Here is a 24,832-nt window from a genome sequence, read left to right on the forward strand (position 1 = left end):
CACATGGTTAGCAGATGTTATTGGTCACATGGTTAGCAGATGTTATTGGTCACATGGTTAGCAGATGTTATTGGTCCATACACATGGTTAGCAGGTGTTATTGGTCCATACACATGGTTAGCAGATGTTAATGGTCACATGGTTAGCAGATGTTATTGGTCACATGGTTAGCAGATGTTATTGGTCCATACACATGGTCAGCAGATGTTATTGGTCACATGGTTAGCAGATGTTATTGGTCCATACACATGGTTAGCAGATGTTATTGGTCACATGGTTAGCATATGTTATTGGTCACATGGTTAGCAGATGTTATTGGTCACATGGTTAGCAGATGTTATTGGTCACATGGTTAGTAGATGTTATTGGTCCATACACATGGTTAGCAGATGTTATTGGTCACATGGTTAGCAGATGTTATTGGTCCATACACATGGTTAGCAGATGTTATTGGTCACATGGTTAGCAGATGTTATTGGTCCATACACATGGTTAGCAGATGTTATTGGTCACATACACACGGTTAGCAGGTGTTAATGCGAGTGTAGTGAAATGCTTGTGCTTCTAGTTCCAACAGTGCAGTAATATCTAACAAGTAATCTAACAATTCCCAACAACTACCTTATACACACACATCTAAAGGGGTGAATGAGAATATGTACATGTAAGTATATGGATGGTATAAAATACAGTAAATACATATGAGCAATGTAAGATATGTAAACATTATTAAAGTGGCGTTATTTAGTGGCATTGTATAAAGTGACAAGTGATCCATTTATTAAAGTGGCCCGTGATTGGGTCTTAATGTAAGCAGCAGCCTCTCTGAGTAGGTATGGGTAAAAGTGACTTGGCAATCAGATGGATAATAAACAGAGTAGCAGCAGCGTATGTGAATCCCTCCCTCCCTCCCTCTCCCTCTCTCCCTCCCTCTCCCCCTGGCTCTCTCCCTCTCTCTCTCTCTCCCTCTCTCTCCCTCCCTCTCTCTCTGTCTCCCTCTCTCTCTCTCTCTCTCTCTCTCTCTCTCGCCCCCTCTCACCCCCCCTCCCTCCCTCTCTCCCTCCCTCTCTCTCTCTCTCCCTCCCTCCCTCTCGCCCCCTCTCACCCTCCCTCCTCTATCTCTCCCTCCCTCCCTCTCTCTCTCTCTCTCTCTCTCTCTCCCTCTCTCTCCCTCTCCCTCCCGTCTGTCTCTCTCCTCTCCTCTCCCCTCATCCCCCCTCCTATCCCTCTCTCCTCCTCCTCTCTCACTCTCTCTCTCCTCCCTCCCCTCCCCGCCCCGTCCCTCCTTCCCTCTCTCTCCCCCTGTCCTCTCCCGCTCTCTCTCTGTCCTCTCTCCTCTCTCTCCTCCTCTCTGTCTCCCTCTCCCTCCCTCCATCCCTCCCCCTCCCTCCCTCCCTCCCTCCATACCTCCCTCCCTCCCTCTCTCTCTCTCTCTTCCTCTCTCTCTCCTCCTCACTCGTCTCTCTCTCTCACCTCATCTCTACAAAGTTCTCTCTCTCTCTCCTCTCTCTTCTCTCTCTCTCTCTCGCCCTCTCTCTCTCTCATCTTCTCGTACCTCTCCTCTCTCTCCCTCCCTCTCTCTCTCTCATCTCTCTCTCTCTCTCTCCCTCTCTCTCTCTCCCTTCCTCTCCCCCTCTCTCCCCCTCCCTCCCTCCCAGTGTGGGCTCCTGTTTGTGTTCAGATGCCCAGGGTAATCCGTTGCGGCCTCGCTAGTTGATAGCTGAGAACAGTAACGGGGCCGAGTGAAACCGTTAAATACATGTTGTCGCCGGTATGGACTTTAAGAAGAGCCGATATGGAAGGTAGGCAGAATATTATTCTAGACAGAGGAATTAATATTACTCTGATAAAGGGACGTTTTATTCAACTACTTAGCTAATATTGTTGTTTGTTGGTTAGTTGACAGTTGGGGTTGGGTTGGTTGATGGTTGGAGTTAGGTTGGTTGATGGTTGGGGTTGGGTTGGTTGATGGTTGGGGTTGGGGTTGGTTGATGGTTGGGTTGGTTGATGGTTGGGGTTGGGTTGGTTGATGGTTGGGGTTGGGTTGGTTGATGGTTGGGGTTAGGTTGGTTGATGGTTGGGGTTGGGTTGGTTGATGGTTGGGGTTGGGTTGGTTGATGGTTGGGGTTGGGTTGGTTGATGGTTGGGGTTGGGTTGGTTGACGGTTGGGGTTGGGTTGGTTGGGGTTAGGTTGGTTGGGTTAGGGTTAGGTTGGTTGATGGTTGGGGTTGGGTTGGTTGATGGTTGGGGTTGGGTTGGTTGACGGTTGGGGTTGGGTTGGTTGGGGTTAGGTTGGTTGGGTTAGGGTTAGGTTGGTTGATGGTTGGGGTTAGGTTGGTTGATGGTTGGTTGATGGTTGGGGTTGGGTTGGTTGATGGTTGGGGTTGGGTTGGTTGATGGTTGGTTGATGGTTGGGGTTGGGTTGGTTGATGGTTGGGGTTGGGTTGGTTGGGGTTGGTTGATGGTTGGGGTTGGGTTGGTTGGGGTTGGTTGATGGTTGGGGTTAGGTTGGTTGATGGTTGGTTGATGGTTGGGGTTGGGTTGGTTGATGGTTGGGGTTGGGTTGGTTGGTTGATGGTTGGAGTTAGGTTGGTTGATGGTTGGGGTTGGGTTGGTTGATGGTTGGGGTTGGGTGTCTGATAGCTGATGTGAAGCCATGTGCACCGATGCGCTTGGGGACAAGTGTGTGTGCGTGTGTGTGTGCGTGTGTGTGTGTGTGTGTGTGTCTTGCCACTAGCAGGATTCAGAAACAGATCCTCTGAGATGTAAAGATCTGGTGGACCAGACGCCACGTCTGATACTCAGCATTACTAACATTCTGTTCATTCTGTTCACTGCTGCAGATTATAGGTCCCCATTCTAACGCAACAAGCAGAATGAGAGAGAGAGAGAGCAGGTGAAAGTTCAAGCCCAGTCGAGGTAGACAGCCAACCCACTATGGAGGTAGAGAGAGGGGGAGGGAAAGAGAGAGGAGGAGAGGGGGAAGATGGAGGTAGAGAGAGGGAGAGGGGGAGAAGATGGAGGTAGAGAGAGGGAGAAGAGAGAGAGAGCAGGTGAAAGTTCAAGCCCAGTCGAGGTAGACACAGCCACCCCACTATGGAGGTAGAGAGAGGGGGAGGGAAAGAGAGAGGGAGAGAGGGGGAAGATGGAGGTAGAGAGAGGGAGAGAGGGGGAGGGAAAGAGATAGGGGGAGAGGGGGAAGATGGAGGTAGAGAGAGGGAGAGAGGGGGAAGGAAAGAGAGAGGGAGAGAGGGGGAAGATGGAGGTAGAGAGAGGGAGAGAGGGGGAGGGAAAGAGAAAGGGGGAGAGTGGGAAGATGGAGGTAGAGAGAGGGGGTGATGGTGAAGATGGAGGTAGAGAGAGGGGGAGAGGGGGAAGATGGAGGTAGAGAGAGGGAGAAGATGGAGGTAGAGAGAGAGGGAGAGAGGGGGAGGGAAAGAGAGAGGGAGGGGAGATATGGGCAGAGTTGGAGGCAGAGTGCCCCTCTTTTGGAGGATAACAATGCTTTCTCTGATCAGAGCCTTTGTCCCTTCAGGCTCACTGAGACACACACACACACACACACACACACACACACACACACACACACACACACACACACACACACACACCACTCTGCTACTGAAGAGATACTGGTACTGTAGGCTTTTGCTCCAGCCCTGCTCTAATAACTCAGTTTACAAATCAGCACCTCTCACCACCTTTATGAGCTGAATAAGGCCTGTTAGAGCAGCCTCCACATCCTGTATCTCTCTAGGTAACTAAAACCTTTATGAGCTGAATAAGGCCTGTTAGAGCAGCCTCCACATCCCGTATCTCTCTAGGTAACTAAAACCTTTATGAGCTGAATAAGGCCTGTTAGAGCAGCCTCCACATCCTGTATCTCTCTAGGTAACTAAAACCTTTATGAGCTGAATAAGGCGTGTTAGAGCAGCCTCCACATCCTGTATCTCTCTAGGTAACTAAAACATTTATGAGCTGAATAAGGCGTGTTAGAGCAGCCTCCACATCCCGTATCTCTCTAGGTAACTAAAACCTTTATGAGCTGAATAAGGCGTGTTAGAGCAGCCTCCACATCCTGTATCTCTCTAGGTAACTAAAACCTTTATGAGCTGAATAAGGTGTGTTAGAGCAGCCTCCACATCCCGTATCTCTCTATGTAACTAAAACCTTTATATGGGGAAATGGATCATCTTATACATCAAAATGGTAGAAATGGATTTAGAGAAAATACTGAAACAGATTTAGAGAAAATACTGAAATGGATTTAGAGAAAATACTGAAACGGATTTAGAGAAAATACTGAAACAGATTTAGAGAAAATACTGAAACGGATTTAGAGAAAATACTGAAAGGGATTTAGAGAAAATACTGAAAGGGATTTAGAGAAAATACTGAAAGGGATTTAGAGAGAATACTGAAAGGGATTTAGAGAAAATACAAACAGATTTAACACAATGTGTGGAATGACGCAACTAACCAAACAACATGGAAGTAAATAGCTACCCTGAACCCCGTCACACAGCTTCTGCTCGTGGGACTCTGTGTGGAATCAGCTGTCCTGGCGTCACTACCCTGAAACCTGCGGTGTGTGTGTGTGTGTGTGTGTGTGTGTGTGTGTGTGTGTGTGTGTGTTGATTTATGAAATGTGGTTTCATAACATGTCCAGATGTGCCTCTCTCTGTAAACTGGGATTGAGAGAGATTTACTGCTGATTAAAGACACACACACACACACACACACACACACACACACACACACACACACACACACACACACACACCTCACACACACACACACACACACACTAGCATGGGCTGCTATGCATAGAGCCAGAGTTAGGTTTTAAGGTGGATGTCAGAGCTCAGCAGTACCTGACAGTACTTATAGAGGCCAGGAGACACATTAAACAGTCAGGATCCTGGTTGTGTGGTCCAGGTTCATGAATGGCAGAGTTCAGCAGTATCCTGGTTGAATGGCAGAGTTCAGCAGTATCCTGGTTGAATAGCAGAGTTCAGCAGTATCCTGGTTGAATGGCAGAGTTCAGCAGTATCCTGGTTGAATGGCAGAGTTCAGCAGTATCCTGGTTGAATGGCAGAGTTCAGCAGTATCCTGGTTGAATGGCAGAGTTCAGCAGTATCCTGGTTCATGAATGGCAGAGTTCAGCAGTATCCTGGTTGTGTTCAGCAGTATCCTGGTTGTGTTCAGCAGTATCCTGGTTCATGAATGGCAGAGTTCAGCAGTATCCTGGTTGAATGGCAGAGTTCAGCAGTATCCTGGTTGAATGGCAGAGTTCAGCAGTATCCTGGTTGAATAGCAGAGTTCAGCAGTATCCTGGTTGAATGGCAGAGTTCAGCAGTATCCTGGTTGAATGCCAGAGTTCAGCAGTATCCTGGTTGAATGGCAGAGTTCAGCAGTATCCTGGTTGAATGGCAGAGTTCAGCAGTATCCTGGTTGAATGGCAGAGTTCAGCAGTATCCTGGTTGAATGGCAGAGTTCAGCAGTATCCTGGTTGAATAGCAGAGTTCAGCAGTATCCTGGTTGAATGGCAGAGTTCAGCAGTATCCTGGTTCATGAATGGTAGAGTTCAGCAGTATCCTGGTTGAATGGCAGAGTTCAGCAGTATCCTGGTTGAATGGCAGAGTTCAGCAGTATCCTGGTTGAATGGCAGAGTTCAGCAGTATCCTGGTTGAATGGCAGAGTTCAGCAGTATCCTGGTTGTGTTCAGCAGTATCCTGGTTGTGTTCAGCAGTATCCTGGTTGTGTTCAGCAGTATCCTGGTTGTGTTCAGCAGTATCCTGGTTGTGTTTTCCAGGTTCATGAATGGCAGAGTTCAGCAGTATCCTGGTTGTGTTCAGCAGTATCCTGGTTGTGTTCAGCAGTATCCTGGTTGTGTTCAGCAGTATCCAGGTTGTGTTCAGCAGTATCCTGGTTGTGTTCAGCAGTATCCTGGTTGTGTTCAGCAGTATCCAGGTTGTGTTCAGCAGTATCCAGGTTGTGTTCAGCAGTATCCTGGTTGTGTTCAGCAGTATCCAGGTTGTGTTCAGCAGTATCCAGGTTGTGTTCAGCAGTATCCAGGTTGTGTTCAGCAGTATCCTGGTTGTGTTCAGCAGTATCCAGGTTGTGTTTTCCAGGTTCATGAATGGCAGAGTTCCATCCAGTAAGAGATATCGACTTACAGACTACGAACACGCTGCCAACTGTGCCACACATGGAGTGAGTTACACACACAACCTATCTACAGATTCATCTCTTTATCTCTGGTTCTACCCATAATGCCTTGTTTACCCATGATCCTCCACAGCTCTGGATCATCCCCAGCCTGGTGGGCGGGTCTGTACTCTACTTCCTGTCTGTGGACCAATGGCAGGCTGCTGCTGCCTGGTTGTACGGGGCGGGGCTTAGTGGTCTATTCATCTCCTCCACTCTGTTTCACACCGTGGCCTGGAAGATCAGACACCTCCGGTTAGTATCTCTGATCAGACACCTCCGGTTAGTATCTCTGATCAGACACCTCCGGTTAGTATCTCCGATCAGACACCTCCGGTTAGTATCTCTGATCAGACATCTCTCCGATCAGACACCTCCGGTTAGTATCTCTGATCAGACACCTCCGGTTAGTATCTCTGATCAGACACCTCCGGTTAGTATCTCTGATCAGACACCTCCGGTTGGTATCTCCGATCAGACACCTCCGGTTAGTATCTCCGATCAGACACCTCCGGTTAGTATCTCCGATCAGACACCTCCGGTTAGTATCTCCGATCAGACACCTCCGGTTAGTATCTCCGATCAGACACCTCCGGTTAGTATCTCCGATCAGACACCTCCGGTTAGTATCTCTGATCAGACACCTCCGGTTAGTATCTCTGATCAGACACCTCCGGTTAGTATCTCTGATCAGACACCTCCGGTTAGTATCTCTGATCAGACACCTCCGGTTAGTATCTCTGATCAGACACCTCCGGTTAGTATCTCTGATCAGACACTTCCGGTTAGTATCTCTGATCAGACACCTCCGGTTAGTATCTCTGATCAGACACCTCCGGTTAGTATCTCTGATCAGACACCTCCGGTTAGTATCTCTGATCACACACCTCCGGTTAGTATCTCTGATCAGACACCTCCGGTTAGTATCTCTGATCAGTATCTCTGATCAGACACCTCCGGTTAGTATCTCTGATCAGACACCTCCGGTTAGTATCTCTGATCAGACACCTCCGGTTAGTATCTCTGATCAGACACCTCCGGTTAGTATCTCTGATCAGATACCTCCGGTTAGTATCTCTGATCAGACACCTCCGGTTAGTATCTCTGATCAGACACCTCCGGTTAGTATCTCTGATCAGACACCTCCGGTTAGTATCTCTGATCAGACACCTCCGGTTAGTATCTCTGATCAGACACCTCTGTCTTTATTTCAAATTGAATTTAAGGGGCTTTATTGGTGTGGGAAAGGTATGTTTACATTGCCAAAGCAAGTGAAACAGATAAACAAAAGTGAAATAAACAATAAAAACTGAACAGTAAACATTACACTCACAGAAGTTCCAAAGGAATAGAGAGACATTTCAGATGTCATGTCATGTCTACAGTGTCGTAACGATGTGCAAATAGTTAAAGTCCAAAAGGGAAAATAAATCAACATAAATATGGGTGTTATTTACAATGGTGTTTGTTCTTCACTGGTTGCCCTTTTCTTGTGACAACAGGTCACAAATCTTCCTGCTGTGATGGCACACTGTGGTATTTCACCCATTAGATATGGGAGTTTATCAAAATTGGATTTGTTTTCTAATTCTTTGTGTATCTGTGTAATTTGAGGGAAATATGTGTCTCTAATATGGTCATACATTTGGGCAGGAGGTTAGGAAATGCAGCTCAGTTTCCACCTCATTTTGTGGGCAGTGTTGCACATAGCTTGTCTTCTCTTGAGAGCCATCAGTGACCTTTCTCAATAGCAAGGCTATGCTCACAGTACATAGTCAAAGCATCTGTTAAGTTTGGGTCAGTCACAGTGGTCAGGTATTCTGCCTCTGTGTACTCTCTGTTTAGGGCCAAAGAGCATTCTTGTTTGCTCTGTTTTTTTGTTAATTCTTTCCAAAGTAAATATATTTTTTGTTTTCTCATGATTTGGTTGTTGGGTCTAGTTGTGTTGTTGTCCTGGGGCTCTGTGGGGTGTGTTTGTGTTTGTGAACAGAGCCCCAGGACCAGCTTGCTTAGGGGACTCTTCTCCAGGTTCATCTCTCTGTAGGTGATGGCTTTGTTATGGAAGGTTTGGGAATAGCTTCCTTTTAGGTGGGTGTAGAATTTAACGTTTTTTTTTCTGGATTATGATAATTAGCGGCTATCGGCCTAATTCTGCTCTGCGTTATTTGGTGTTTAAACGTTGTCTGTCTGGATTATTTTAGTGTTCCCCAATACTGAAGGATCCTGGTCCTCTATGTTCTGAGAGTCTGTCAGTGTTCCCCAATACTGAAGGATCCTGGTTGTCTGGTCCTCTATGTTCTGAGAGTCTGTCAGTGTCCCCAATACTGAAGGATCCTGGTCCTCTATGTTCTGAGAGTCTGTCAGTGTTCCCAATACTGAAGGATCCTGGTCCTCTATGTTCTGAGAGTCTGTCAGTGTCCCCAATACTGAAGGATCCTGGTCCTCTATGTTCTGAGAGTCTGTCAGTGTTCCCCAATACTGAAGGATCCTGGTCCTCTATGTTCTGAGAGTCTGTCAGTGTTCCCCAATACTGAAGGATCCTGGTCCTCTATGTTCTGAGAGTCTGTCAGTGTTCCCCAATACTGAAGGATCCTGGTTGTCTGGTCCTCTATGTTCTGAGAGTCTGTCAGTGTCCCCAATACTGAAGGATCCTGGTCCTCTATGTTCTGAGAGTCTGTCAGTGTTCCCAATACTGAAGGATCCTGGTCCTCTATGTTCTGAGAGTCTGTCAGTGTCCCCAATACTGAAGGATCCTGGTCCTCTATGTTCTGAGAGTCTGTCAGTGTTCCCCAATACTGAAGGATCCTGGTCCTCTATGTTCTGAGAGTCTGTCAGTGTTCCCCAATACTGAAGGATCCTGGTCCTCTATGTTCTGAGAGTCTGTCAGTGTCCCCAATACTGAAGGATCCTGGTCCTCTATGTTCTGAGAGTCTGTCAGTGTTCCCCAATACTGAAGGATCCTGGTTGTCTATGTTCTGAGAGTCTGTCAGTGTTCCCCAATACTGAAGGATCCTGGTTGTGAGAGTCTGTCAGTGTCCCCAATACTGAAGGATCCTGGTCCTCTATGTTCTGAGAGTCTGCCAGTGTTTCCCAATACTGAAGGATCCTGGTCCTCTATGTTCTGAGAGTCTGCCAGTGTTTCCCAATACTGAAGGAACAGATCCTGGTTGTCTGGTCCTCTATGTTTTTTTTTCTTATTCATTTACAGTTATAATCAAACCATTTTTCATTATTTGTCTTTTTTGGATTGTCGTTAAGATCGGAGCACAGATAACGGGATCACAGGAAAAGTAGTGACAGATTTCTTCGTAACATCATCGTTAGCCGACGCAGTGACCAGGTGGCCACGGCTCATGGAGCGCGTCACCGCGCACGCAGAGAACACCTCTGGGGAAACTCTGTGCTCTCTCATCGGGAATCCCTACAAGTGACGGCTTAGATGAAACCCCTAGAGATGGAGACACGACAGGCCATACACTCTCACCTGGCAAGTTATTCCCAAGGATAACGTCGATACCCTCGATAGGCAACGAAGGATGCACCCCCACAACAACCTCACCTTTCACCAGTTCAGAATCCAACATCAGTTAATGTAATGGAACTGACAGAGTTCAAACCTATTCCCCTAATTAGAACACTATTCCCCTAATTAGAACACTATTCCCCTAATTACTATTCCCCTAATTAGAACACTATTCCCCTAATTAGAACACTATTCCCCTAATTAAAACACTATTCCCCTAATTAGAACACAATTCCCCTAATTACTATTCCCCTAATTAGAACACTATTCCCCTAATTACTATTCCCCTAATTAGAACACTATTCCCCTAATTAGAACACTATTCCCCTAATTACTATTCCCCTAATTAGAACACTATTCCCCTAATTAGAACACTATTCCCCTAATTACTATTCCCCTAATTAGAACACTATTCCCCTAATTAGATTAGAACACTATTCCCCTAATTAGAACACTATTCCCCTAATTAGATTAGAACACTATTCCCCTAATTAGAACACTATTCCCCTAATTACTATTCCCCTAATTAGAACACTATTCCCCTAATTAGAACACTATTCCCCTAATTAGAACACTATTCCCCTAATTACTATTCCCCTAATTAGAACACTATTCCCTGAATCAGTCTCAGCAGAGAAGGGTAACAGACTACAGAAAACGACTCAGAGGAACCTGTGTCCCAGGATCTTCAATGGCACTGGGTCGTTACTTCCTAACAGAGACGCTAAAACCCTCCGTAATGAAAGGTAAACGATCTGGATCGATTGGGCCTTTCACCTGCCCCTGGGCCTGAGACGGAGTGACGGGAGTGAACTGATGTGGGACAGGCGCTGCTAACGCCATAGGCTTATGTTTAACTTTAGCGTGAGTACTGAATTTACTTTTAGCCCTGAGAACAGGACGTTTGTTTTTCCAATGATCGGAACCCTGACAGTAGTGACACTCTTGACTGAAGTCAGCGTTACCACGGCAGCCAGGCTCAACCCCTAGATGAATGAAACTCTGCCCGTGAACCAGAGAGTCTGAGTGGGCGGGGCCCAAATCTCTCCGAACTGTCACGGTGAGCGCTACTGGTGGAGAAGTCAGGTGCAGGAGAAGTCAGATGCAGGAGGAGTCAGGGTGCAGGAGGAGTCAGGTGCAGGAGGAGTCAGGTGCAGGAGAAGTCAGGTGGAGAAGGAGTCAGGTGCAGAAGGAGTCAGGTGCAGGAGGAGTCAGGTGCAGGAGGAGTCAGATGCAGGAGAAGTCAGATGCAGGAGAAGTCAGGTGCAGGAGGAGTCAGGTGCAGGAGGAGTCAGATGCAGGAGAGCAGAGAGTTGTGAACAGGCACACACTTTATTTAGGCAGAGGCAATAAAACAGACAGACGCCACTGCGTCAAAACCTCCAGCCAAAGGTAAAAGTGCAAGGCGCGAAACAGTCACAAAAAATTAGCAAATGTTACAATAAACAACCTTCGTGAAATACCACAGAAATAACGGACAAAAACCCAGCCTGGCGCGTACACACGAAACACGTAACAATTACAATATCACACAAAGACATGGAGGGGAACAGCGGAATAAATACATGCAGTGTGATTAGGGAATGAAAACCAGGTGTGCAGGGAACAAGACAAAACAAATGGATACATGAAAAATGGAGTGGCGATGGCTATAAAGCCGGTGACATCGACCGCCGAACGCCGCTCGAACAAGGAGAGGAGCCGACTTCGGCGGAAGTCGTGACAGTACCTCCCCCTTGATGCGCGACTCCAGCGGCGACGGTGGAACTCCCTCAGCAGTTCAGGGTCCAACACATCCGCCACCGGAACCCAGCACCTCTCCTCCGGACCGTACCCCTCCACCCCTCCCACGGGTCCACCTCCCACTCCGACGTCTCGAATCCATGATGGAACGAACAGAGTACGCCGGGGCCCCCTCGATGTCCAGAGGGGGTGGAGGAACCTCCCGCACCTCAGATTCCTGGAGTGGACCAACCACCACCGGCCTGAGGAGAGACACATGGAACGAGGGGTTAATACAGTAATCGGGGGGAAGCTGTAACCTGTAACACACCTTGTTCAGTCTCCTCAGGACTTTAAATGGCCCCACAAACCACGGGCCCAGCTTCCGGCAGGGCAGGTGGAGGGGACAGATTTCGGGTCGTTAGCCAGACCCGGTCCCCCGGTGTGAACACCAGGGCCTCACTGCGGTGACGGTCTGCGCCCACTTACCTGGCGCAGCGCAGCACGCTGAAGGTGGACATGGGCGGCGTCCCATGTTTCCTCCGCACGCCGGAACCAGTCGTCCACCGCAGGAGCCTCGGTCTGACGCTGATGCCAAGGAGCCAGAACTGGCTGATACCCCAATACACACTGGAAGGGGGTAAGGTTAGTGGAGGAGTGGCAGAGCGAGTTCTGGGCCATCTCTGCCCAGGGCACGAACGCTGCCCACTCCCCCGGCCAGTCCTGGAAATAGAACCTTAGAAACCTACCCATATCCTGGTTTACTCTCTCCACCTGCCTGTTACTCTCTGGGTGAAAACCTGAGGTAAGGCTGACTGAGACCCCCAGTTGTTCCATGAACGCCTTCCAGACCCTCGACGTGAACTGACGACCCCGATCAGACACTATCTCCTCAGGTACCCCGTAGTGCCGGAAGACGTGTGTAAACAAGGCCTCCGCAGTCTGTAGGGCCGTAGGGAGACCGAGCAAAGGGAGGAGACAGCAGGACTTAGCTTGCGTACCACCTACTCAACAGCCAGTGTAATCCCGTGGCGTGATATTCAAATACCTTAGAAATGCTATTACTTCAATTTCTCAAACATATGACTATTTTACACCATTTTAAAGACAAGACTCTCGTTAATCTAACCACACTGTCCGATTTCAAAAAGGCTTTACAACGAAAGCAAAACATTAGATTATGTCAGCAGAGTACCCAGCCAGAAATAATCAGACACCCATTTTTCAAGCTAGCATATAATGTCACATAAACCCAAACCACAGCTAAATGCAGCACTAACCTTTGATGATCTTCATCAGATGACACCCCTAGGACATTATGTTATACAATACATGCATGTTTTGTTCAATCAAGTTCATATTTATATAAAAAAACAGCTTTTTACATTAGCATGTGACTAGCATGTGACTAGCATTCCCACCGAACACTGCCGGTGAATTTACTAAATTACTCACGATAAACGTTCACAAAAAACATAACAATTATTTTAAGAATTATAGATACAGAACTCCTCTATGCACTCGCTATGTCCGATTTTAAAATAGCTTTTCGGTGAAAGCACATTTTGCAATATTCTCAGTAGATAGCCCGGCATCACAGGGCTAGCTATTTAGACACCCAGCAAGTTTAGCACTCACCAAAGTCAGATTTACTATAAGAAAAATGTTATTACCTTTGCTGTTCTTCGTCAGAATGCACTCCCAGGACTTAACAAATGTTGGTTTGGTCCCAAATAATCCATTGTTATATCCAAATAGCGGCGTTTTGTTCGTGCGTTCAAGACACTATCCGAATGGTAAAGAAGGGTGATGAGCACGGCGCATTTCGTGACAAAAAAAATCTAAATATTCCATTACCGTACTTCGAAGCATGTCAACCGCTGTTTAAAATCAATTTTTATGCCATTTTTCTCGTAAAAAAGCGATAATATTCCGACCGGGAGTGGTGGTTTTCGTTCAAAGAGAGGGAAAATAAAAACATCTCGTGCCCAAGCCCCAGTCTAATGGTCCTCTGACAGGCCACTATCCAAACGCGCTAATGTGTTTCAGCCTGGGGCTGCCTCAATCTTTCAGCTTTTTCCCGGGTTCTGAGAGCCTATGGGAGCTGTAGGAAGTGTCACGTTACAGCAAAGATCCTCAGTCTTCAATAAAAAGAGCCAAGATGAACAACAACTTGTCAGACAGGCCACTTCCTGTTCAGAATCTTCTCAGGTTTTTGCCTGCCATATGAGTTCTGTTATACTCACAGACACCATTCAAACAGTTTTAGAAACTTTAGGGTGTTTTCTATCCAAAGCCAATAATTATATGCATATTCTAGTTACTGGGCAGGAGTAGTAACCAGATTAAATCGGGTACGTTTTTTATCCGGCCGTGTAAATACTGCCCCCTATCCCCAACAGGTTAAGGAAATCTACTGATAGGTGCGACCACGGCCGTTGTGGAACGGGTAAGGGTTGTAACTTACTTCTGGGCAGGTGCCTAGGAGACTTGCACTGGGTGCACACCGAGCAAGAGGAAACATAAACCCTCACGTCCTTTGCCAAGGTGGACCACCAGTACTTCCCAGTTAGACAGCGCACCGTCCGACCGATCCCCGGATGACAAGAGGAGGGTGACGTGTGGGCCCAATAGATCAACTGGTCATGGACAGCAGACGGGATGTACAGACGCCCAGCGGGACACTGGACGGGAGCGGGCTCTGTACGCAACGCCAGTTCAATGTCCGCGTCCAGCTCCCACATGACCGGCGCTACCAGGAGTATGGGAGTCTGATCCATGGGCCGCTCCTCTGTGTCATACAGCCGGGACAGTGCGTCTGCCTTCATATTCTGGGAACCTGGTCTGTAGGACAGGGTAACCACAAAACAGGTAAAGAACATGGCCCACCTTGCCTGACGAGGATTCAGTCTCCTCGGATGTACTCCAGGTTGCGGTGGTCAGTCCAGATGAGAAAAGGTTGTTTAGCCCCCTCAAGCCAATGTCTCCACGCCTTCAAAGCTTTAACCACAGCCAACAGCTCCCGGTCCCCCACATCATAGTTCCGCTCTGTCAGGCTGAGCTTCTTCGAGAAGAAAGCACAGGGGCGGAGCTTCGGTGACGTGCCCGAGCGCTGAGAGAGCACAGCTCCTATCCCAGCCTCGGACGGGTCCACCTCCACTATGAACGCCAAAGAGGGATCCGGATGGGCCAGCACGGGAACCGAGGTAAACAGAGCTCTCAGGTGCCCAAAAGCCCTGTCCGCCTCAGCCGACCACTGCAACCGTACAGGACCCCCCTTCAGCAGTGAGGTAATAGGAGCAGCCACCTGGCCAAAACCCCGGATAAATCTCCGGTAGTAATTGGCAAACCCTAAAAACCGCTGCACCTCCTTTACCGTGGTTGGAGTCGGCCAATTACGCACGGCTGAAATGCGGTCACTCTCCATCTCCACCCCTGAAGTGGAAATGCGGTATCCTAGGAAGGAGACGGACTGTTGGAAGAACAGGCATTTCTCAGCCTTGACGTACAGGTCATGCTCCAACAGTCATCCAAGTACCTTGCGCACAAGGGACACATGCTCAGCGCGTGTAGCGGAGTATATCAGAATGTCATCTATATACACCACTACACCCTGCCCGTGCAGGTCCCTGAAGATCTCGTCCACAAAGGATTGGAAGACTGATGGAGCGTTCATCAACCCGTACGGCATGACGAGGTACTCATAATGCCCTAAAGGTGGTACTAAACACCGTCTTCCACTCGTCTCCCTCCTGAATACGCACCAGGTTGTACTCGCTCCTGAGATCCAGTTTAGTGAAGACGCGCGCCCGTGCATTGACTCAATCGCAGTGTCGATGAGAGGTAGCGGGTAACTGTACCTCACCGGGATTTGATTGAGTCCTCGATAGTCAATGCACGGGCGTAAACCTCCATCCTTCTTCTTCACAAAAAATAAACTCGTGGTGGCGGGTGAAGTGGAGGACCAAATGTACCCCTCACGCAGGAATCAGAGGCATATGTCTCCATAGCCGCCGTCTCTGCTTGCGACAGGGGATACACATGACTCCTGGGAAGTGCTGCGTCTACCAGGAGATTTATCGCACAATCCCTCCGTCAATGGGGTGGTAATTGTGTCGCCTTATGTTTACAGAAGGCGAGAGCCAAATCAGCATATTCTGGGGGGATGCGCACGGTGGAGACCTGGTCTGGACTTTCCACCGTAGTAGCACCAACGGAAACCCCTACACACCTCCCCGAGCACTCTCGCGAACACCCCCGTGAGAGCCCTCTGTTGCCATGAAATGGTGGGGTCATGATGAGCTAAGTCGTACCAGAGTGGGAGGGTCATCGCAGAGTGGGAGGGTCATCACAGTATAATAACTGTGTGTGTAATAACTGTGTGTATAATAAATGTGGTGTGTGTGTATAATAACTACGTAATAACTGTACAATAACTATAATAACTGTGTGTACAATAACTGTATAATAACTTTAATACCTGTGTGTATAACTGTATAATAACTGTTTATAATAACTGTATATTAACTGTATATTAACTGTATAATAACTGTTTATAATAACTGTTTATATTAACTGTATAATAACTGTTTATAATAACTGTATAATAACTATATTAACTGTATATTAACTGTATAATAACTGTTTATAATAACTGTATATTAACTGTATATTAACTGTATAATAACTGTTTATAATAACTGTATAATAACTGTATATTAACTGTATATTAACTGTATAATAACTGTTTATATTAACTGTATAATAGCTGTATAATAACAGTTTATAATAACTGTATAATAACCGTTTATAATAACTGTATAATAACTGTATATTAACTGTATACTAACTGTATAATAACTTTGTTTGTGTATAATAACCGGGAGTAATAGCGGCGTGTATAATAGCCGTTATTAATAACTGTGTATAATAACTTTATAATAACTGTGTGCATAACAACTTTGTTTGTGTATAATAACTTTGTTTGTGTATAATAACAGTTTATAATACCTGTGTGTGTAATAACTGTGTGTGTAATAACTGTGTGTGTGTGTAATAACTGTATGTGTGTGTAATAACTGTGTGTAATAACTGTGTGTGTAATAATTGTGTGTAATAACTGTGTGTGTAATAACTGTGTGTGTATAATAACTGTGTGTGTGTAATAACTGTGTGTGTGTAATAACTGTGTGTGTAATAACTGTGTGTATAATAACTGTGTGTGTGTAATAACTGTGTGTGTGTGTAATAACTGTGTATAATAACTGTGTGTAATAACTGTGTGTGTAATAACTGTGTGTGTAATAACTGTGTGTGTGTAATAACTGTGTGTGTGTGTAATAACTGTGTGTAATAACTGTGTGTAATAACTGTGTACAATAACTGTGTGTGTGTAATAACTGTGTGTGTAATAACTGTGTGTAATAACTGTGTGTGTGTAATAACTGTGCCTATAATAACTGTGTGTGTGTAATAACTGTGTGTGTGTAATAACTGTGTGTGTAATAAATGTGTGTAATAACTGTGTGTGTGTAATAACTGTGTGTGTGTAATAACTGTGTGTAATAACTGTGTGTGTAATAACTGTGTGTATAATAACTGTGTGTGTAATAACTGTGTGTGTAATAACTGTGTGTGTAATAACTGTGTGTATAATAACTGTGTGTGTAATAACTGTGTGTATAATAACTGTGTATAATAACTGTGTGTGTAATAACTGTGTGTGTAATAACTTTGTGTATAATAACTGTGTGTATAATAACTGTGTGTATAATAACTGTGTGTAATAACTGTGTGTAATAACTGTGTGTAATAACTGTGTGTGTAATAACTGTGTGTGTAATAGCTGTGTGTATAATAACTGTGTATAATAACTGTGTGTGTAATAACTGTGTGTAATAACTGTGTGTAATAACTGTGTGTATAATAACTGTGTGTAATAACTGTGTGTAATAACTGTGTGTATAATAACTGTGTGTAATAACTGTGTGTAATAACTGTGTGTGCAATAACTGTGTGTATAATAACTGTGTGTGTAATAACTGTGTGTAATAACTGTGTGTATAATAACTGTGTGTAATAACTGTGTGTAATAACTGTGTGTAATAACTGTGTGTGTAATAACTGTGTGTGTAATAACTGTGTGTAATAACTGTGTGTAATAGCTGTGTGTGTAATAACTGTGTGTGTAATAACTGTGTGTAATAACTGTGTATAATAACTGTGTATAATAACTGTGTGTGTAATAACTGTGTGTAATAACTGTGTGTATAATAACTGTGTGTGTAATAACTGTGTGTGTAATAACTGTGTGCGTAATAACTGTGTGTGTAATAACTGTGTGTAATAACTGTGTGTATAATAACTGTGTGTGTAATAACTGTGTGTATAATAACTGTGTGTAATAACGGTGTGTAATAACTGTGTGTGTAATAACTGTGTGTAATAACTGTGTGTGTAATAGCTGTGTGTGTAATAACTGTGTGTGTAATAACTGTGAAATAACTGTGTGTAATAACTGTGTGTAATAACTGTGTGTGTAATAACTGTGTGTATAATAACTGTGTGTGTAATAACTGTGTGTAATAACTGTGTGTATAATAACTTTGTGTATAATAATTGTGTGTGTAATAACTGTGTGTGTAATAACTGTGTGTGTAATAACTGTGTGTATAATAACTGTGTGTATAATAACTGTGTGTAATAACTGTGTGTAATAACTGTGTAATAACTGTGTGTATAATAACTGTGTGTAATAACTGTGTGTAATAACTGTGTGTAATAACTGTGTGTGCAATAACTGTGTGTATAATAACTGTGTGTGTAATAACTGTGTGTAATAACTGTGTGTATAATAACTGTGTGTAATAACTGTGTGTAATAACTGTGTGTGTAATAACTGTGTGCGTAATAACTGTGTGCGTAATAACTGTGTGTAATAACTGTGTGTATAATAACTGTGTGTGTAATAACTGTGTGTATAATAACTGTGTGTAATAACGGTGTGTAATAACTGTGTGTGTAATAACTGTGTGTATAATAACTGTGTGTAATAACTGTGTGTGTAATAGCTGTGTGTGTAATAACTGTGTGTGTAATAACTGTGTAATAACTGTGTGTAATAACTGTGTGTAATAACTGTGTGTGTAATAACTGTGTGTATAATAACTGTGTGTGTAATAACTGTGTGTATAATAACTTTGTGTATAATAATTGTGTGTATAATAACTGTGTGTATAATAACTGTGTGTAATAACTGTGTGTGTAATAACTGTGTGTGTAATAGCTGTGTGTATAATAACTGTGTATAATAACTGTGTGTGTAATAACTGTGTGTATAATAACTGTGTGTATAATAACTGTGTGTAATAACTGTGTGTATAATAACTGTGTGTAATAACTGTGTGTATAATAACTGTGTGTAATAACTGTGTGTAATAACTGTGTGTAATAACTGTGTGTAATAACTGTGTGTGTAATAACTGTGTGTAATAACTGTGTGTGTAATAACTGTGTGTGTAATAACTGTGTGTGTAATAACTGTGTGTAATAACTGTGTGTAATAACTGTGTGTAATAGCTGTGTGTGTAATAACTGTGTGTGTAATAACTGTGTGTAATAACTGTGTATAATAGCTGTGTGTAATAACTGTGTGTGTAATAACTGTGTGCGTAATAGCTGTGTGCGTAATAACTGTGTGTAATAACTGTGTGTAATAACTGTGTGTATAATAACTGTGTGTGTAATAACTGTGTGTATAATAACTGTGTGTGTAATAACGGTGTGTAATAACTGTGTGTGTAATAACTGTGTGTATAATAACTGTGTGTAATAACTGTGTGTGTAATAGCTGTGTGTGTAATAACTGTGTGTGTAATAACTGTGTGTAATAACTGTGTAATAACTGTGTGTAATAACTGTGTGTAATAACTGTGTGTGTAATAACTGTGTGTATAATAACTGTGTGTGTAATAACTGTGTGTAATAACTGTGTGTATAATAACTGTGTGTAATAACTGTGTGTATAATAACTGTGTGTAATAACTGTGGTCTCTCTACAGTATAGTGGAGCAGCGTTTCCACATGCGACATGTGTGACACATGTGGCCATCTACTTCTTCATTGCTGCTTCCTACACCCCCTGGTAGGTGTGTGTGTGTGTGTGTGCACCCCCTGGTAGGTGTGTGTGTGTGTACCCCCTGGTAGGTGTGTGTGTGTGTGTGTGTGTCAACATAAACGGGCGTATCAGGAGAGGGAGCATGGAAATCAAACCGCTAATTGGGCAGATTTGTTGCACTCAAGACCGTTTTGTGGCTGCGCCTGTGAGAGCATTTTAGCTAAGCCTAACCCTTTTCCTAAACTTAACCTCATTCTCCTAACCTGCTACATTAGTCCTCCTAACTTGCAACGTTAATTCTCCTAACCTGCTACGTTAATTCTCCTAACCTGCTACGTTAATTATCCTAACCTGCTACGTTAATTCTCCCTAACCTGCTACGTTAATTCTCCTAACCTGCTACGTTAATTCTCCTAACCTGCTACGTTAATTCTCCTAACCTGCTACGTTAATTCTCCTAACCTGCCACGTTAATTCTCCTAACCTGTTACGTTAATTCTCCTAACCTGCACCGTTAATGATCCTAACCTGTTACGTTAATTCTCCTAACCTGCTACGTTAATTCTCCTAACCTGCTATGTTAATTCTCCTAACCTCCTACGTTAATTCTCCTAACCTGCCACGTTAATTCTCCTAACCTGCTACAGTACGTTAATGATCCTAACCTGCTACGTTAATTCTCCTAACCTGCTACGTTAATTCTCCTAACCTGCTATGTTAATTCTCCTAACCTGCTACGTTAATGATCCTAACCTGTTACGTTAATTCTCCTAACCTGCTACGTTAATTCTCCTAACCTGCCACGTTAATTCTCCTAACCTGCCACGTTAATTCTCCTAACCTGCCACGTTAATTCTCCTAACCTGCCACGTTAATTCTCCTAACCTGCTACGTTAATTCTCCTAACCTGTTACGTTAATTCTCCTAACCTGCTACGTTAATTCTCCTAACCTGCTACAGTACGTTAATTCTCCTAACCTGCTACGTTAATTCTCCTAACCTGCTACGTTAATTCTCCTAACCTGTTACGTTAATTCTCCTATCCTGCTACGTTAATTCTCCTAACCTGCTACGTTAATTCTCCTAACCTGCTACGTTAATTCTCCTAACCTGCTACGTTAATTCTCCTAACCTGCCACGTTAATTCTCCCAACCTGCCACGTTAATTCTCCTAACCTGCTACGTTAATTCTCCTAACCTGCTACGTTAATTCTCCTAACCTGCTACGTTAATTCTCCTAACCTGCTACGTTAATGATCCTAACCTGCTACGTTAATTCTCCTAACCTGCTACGTTAATTCTCCTAACCTGTTACGTTAATTCTCCTAACCTGCTACGTTAATGATCCTAACCTGCCACGTTAATTCTCCTAACCTGCTATGTTAATTCTCCTAACCTGCAACGTAAACGAAGCATCATTATCGCTACACAGGAACTGACCAATGAAAACGCGTTAACAAACAAAAAACAACGTCGCTCAATCAAAACTGTCTGACCAATCACATCCAGACAGAAAAGAGAAATAGGCAAAAGAACATTTCGATTTAGAGCAATAAAGAAATGGAATAAATTAACTGAGCAAACCAGAAACCTTTCAATATATACATTTAAACATTATTTGAAACCAATTTAAATATAATACACAGAAATGTTGTGGGATTACAGTAGATGAAGAATTCATATTTTTTAGATTGATTATTTATTGGTTTATTACGTTAGTATATTATGTATGTTTGTAATAGTGTGTTATATGTGAAAATGTGTTCGTATATAAATTGTATTTTAATATTTAAGGACTCTTGGAAGATTAGTCCAAATGGGGACTAAAAGAGATCCAAATAAAATCAAATCAAATCACAGAGCGCTGATGTTACACCCACTTATTCCACCAATCCCACGGTCACTCACCTTCCATATGAAGCTTCCCGTACCTGAGACAGAAAGAGTTGGGTCCATGGCCATGTGTTTCCAGGTTAATACTGAAGGAGTTGGGTCCATGGTCATGTGTTTCCAGGTTAATACTGAGGGAGTTGGGTCCATGGTCATGTGTTTCCAGGCTAATACTGAGGGAGTTGGGTCCATGGTCATGTGTTTCCAGGTTAATGCTGAGGGAGTTGGGTCCATGGTCATGTGTTTCCAGGTTAATAATGAGGGAGTTGGGTCCATGGCCATGTGTTTCCAGGTTAATACTGAGGGAGTTGGGTCCATGGCCATGTGTTTCCAGGTTAATACTGAGTGAGTTGGGTCCATGGTCATGTGTTTCCAGGTTAATAATGAGGGAGTTGGGTCCATGGCCATGTGTTTCCAGGTTAATACTGAGGGAGTTGGGTCCATGGCCATGTGTTTCCAGGTTAATACTGAGGGAGTTGGGTCCATGGTCATGTGTTTCCAGGTTAATACTGAGGGAGTTGGGTGTTTCCAGGTTAATACTGAGGGAGTTGGGTGTTTCCAGGTTAATAGTGAGGGAGTTGGGTCCATGGTCATGTGTTTCCAGGTTAATGCTGAGGGAGTTGGGTGTTTCCAGGTTAATTCTGAGGGAGTTGGGTGTTTCCAGGTTAATACTGAGGGAGTTGGGTCCATGGTCATGTGTATCCAGGTTAATGCTGAGGGAGTTGGGTGTTTCCAGGTTAATGCTGAGGAAGTTGGGTCATGTGTTTCCAGGTTAATGCTGAGGGAGTTGGGTCATGTGTTTCCAGGTTAATGCTGAGGGAGTTGGGTCCATGGTCATGTGTTTCCAGGTTAATGCTGAGGGAGTTGGGTCATGTGTTTCCAGGTTAATGCTGAGGGAGTTGGGTCCATGGTCATGTGTTTCTAGGTTAATGCTGAGGGAGTTGGGTCCATGGTCATGTGTTTCCAGGTTAATACTGAGGGAGTTGGGTCCATGGTCATGTGTTTCCAGGTTAATACTGAGGGAGTTGGGTGTTTCCAGGTTAATGCGGAGGGAGTTGCGTCCGTGGTCATGTGTTTCCAGGTTAATGCTGAGGGAGTTGGGTGTTTCCAGGTTAATGCTGAGGGAGTTGGGTGTTTCCAGGTTAATGCTGAGGGAGTTAGGTGTTTCCAGGTTAATGCTGAGGGAGTTGGGTGTTTCCAGGTTAATACTGAGGGAGTTGGGTGTTTCCAGGTTAATAATGAGGGAGTTGGGTGTTTCCAGGTTAATGCTGAGGGAGTTGGGTGTTTTCAGGTTATTGCTGAGGGAGTTGGGTGTTTCCAGGTTAATGCTGAGGGAGTTGGGTGTTTCCAGGTTAATGCTGAGGGAGTTGGGTGTTTCCAGGTTAATGCTGAGGGAGTTGGGTGTTTCCAGGTTAATGCTGAGGGAGTTGGGTGTTTCCAGGTTAATGCTGAGGGAGTTGGGTGTTTCCAGGTTAATACTGAGGGAGTTGGGTGTTTCCAGGTTATTGCTGAGGGAGTTGGGTGTTTCCAGGTTAATGCTGAGGGAGTTGGGTGTTTCCAGGTTAATGCTGAGGGAGTTGGGTGTTTCCAGGTTAATGCTGAGGTTGTTGGGTGTTTCCAGGTTAATGCTGAGGGAGTTGGGTCCGTGGTCGTCTCACATGCGGTGGATTATCTGGATCATGGCGGTTATCGGCTCCACATATGTCTACTACTTCCACGAGAGGTACCACACACACACGCACGCACGCACACACACTCGCACACACACACGCACACACACACTCGTACACACACGCACGCACACACACACACTCACACTCTCGCACACACGCACACACACACTCGTATACACACACGCACGCACACACACTCGCACGCACACACACACTCGCACGCACACACACACTCGCACACGCGCACACACACACACACACCACTATCCCTGACGTTAATGATCTGAGGTGATGTCACTCCCTGCAGGTATAAACTGGTGGAGTTACTAGGATACGTGGCCATGGGGGCGGGGCCTGCACTGGTCATCCTGTCCATGGTAACACACACACACACACACACACACACACACACACACACACACACCAATTGATCGTCCAGGAACATTTACCTAAAGTCAATGTTCCAACTTTCAAAGTAGTTTATCCCCTAAGCCCTGATCGTGTGTGTGTGTGTGTGTGTGTGTGTGTGTGTGTGTGTGTGTGTGTGTGTTGCAGGCGGACACGGCAGGTTTGTGTGAGCTGGCGGTGGGCGAGATTTTCTACGTAGTGGGTGTGGCCTTCTTTAAGAGCGATGGAGTCGTCCCATTCGCTCACGCCATCTGGCACCTGTTCGTTGCCATGGGAGCAGCTACACACTACTACGCTATCTGGAGACACCTGTACACACCTGGACACTGAGAGAGAGACACACACACACACACACACACACACACACACACACACACACACACACACACACACACACACACACACACACACACACACACACACACACACCTAGTGGTAGTGGTAGTAGTAGTAATAGTAGTAGTAGTAGTAGTAGTAGTAGTAGTACCACAGTTACCAATATGCTGGAAACAGGCTTTGATTAAATAATGCCTGCATGTTCCACACCAGAAGGATATCTCTGTCTGTCCAATTAGAGACAGAAATCAGTTAACTACCAGAAGGATCTCTGTCCAATTAGAGACAGGAATCAATGAACTACCAGAAGGATCTCTCTCTCTGTCCAATTAGAGACAGGAATCAATGAACTACCAGAAGGATCTCTGTCCAATTAGAGACAGGAATCAATGAACTACCAGAAGGATCTCTCTCTCTGTCCAATTAGAGACAGGAACCAATGAACTACCAGAAGGATCTCTCTGTCTGTCCAATTAGAGACAGAAATCAGTTAACTACCAGAAGGATCTCTCTCTCTGTCCAATTAGAGACAGGAATCAATGAACTACCAGAAGGATCTCTCTCTCTGTCCAATTAGAGACAGGAATCAATGAACTACCAGAAGGATCTCTCTCTCTGTCCAATTAGAGACAGGAATCAATTAACTACCAGAAGGATCTCTCTGTCTGTCCAATTAGAGACAGGAATCAATGAACTACCAGAAGGATCTCTGTCCAATTAGAGACAGGAATCAATGAACTACCAGAAGGATCTCTCTCTCTGTCCAATTAGAGACAGGAATCAATGAACTACCAGAAGGATCTCTCTCTCTGTCCAATTAGAGACAGGAATCAATGAACTACCAGAAGGAAGACCTGACCTGCACTACAGTCAACCTCTTTATACTGACACCTTTAAGGGGTAATACTGTTACCTTTATACTGACACCTTTAAGGAGTAATACTGTGGAACCTT

The 24,832-nt window shown here is 44.8% G+C and overlaps 1 protein-coding gene, 1 long non-coding RNA gene and 1 pseudogene across 7 annotated transcripts in view; all 3 read left to right on the plus strand.

The window, feature by feature from the left end:
* The window catches only part of LOC115188923 (AP-5 complex subunit zeta-1), a 389,472-nt gene that overhangs the window by 299,501 nt on the left and 65,139 nt on the right, over positions 1-24,832 (plus strand). The gene's annotated exons all lie outside the window — the stretch shown is intronic.
* On the plus strand, positions 1,677-23,907 carry LOC115188929 (monocyte to macrophage differentiation factor 2-like; annotated as a pseudogene).
* LOC115188930 (uncharacterized) lies at positions 21,550-22,659 on the plus strand. Of its 2 annotated transcripts, none has more exons than XR_003876633.1 (3): positions 21,550-21,711; positions 22,345-22,376; positions 22,623-22,659. It is a non-coding gene; the product is annotated as an uncharacterized LOC115188930 (long non-coding RNA). The 2 variants fall into 2 exon arrangements; XR_003876632.1 differs by lacking the exon at positions 22,623-22,659 and adding an exon at positions 22,543-22,581 and having other exon boundaries at positions 22,345-22,428.

Source organism: Salmo trutta, unplaced genomic scaffold, assembly GCF_901001165.1.
Source record: "Salmo trutta unplaced genomic scaffold, fSalTru1.1, whole genome shotgun sequence".
In the NCBI taxonomy this organism is placed as follows: domain Eukaryota; kingdom Metazoa; phylum Chordata; class Actinopteri; order Salmoniformes; family Salmonidae; genus Salmo; species Salmo trutta.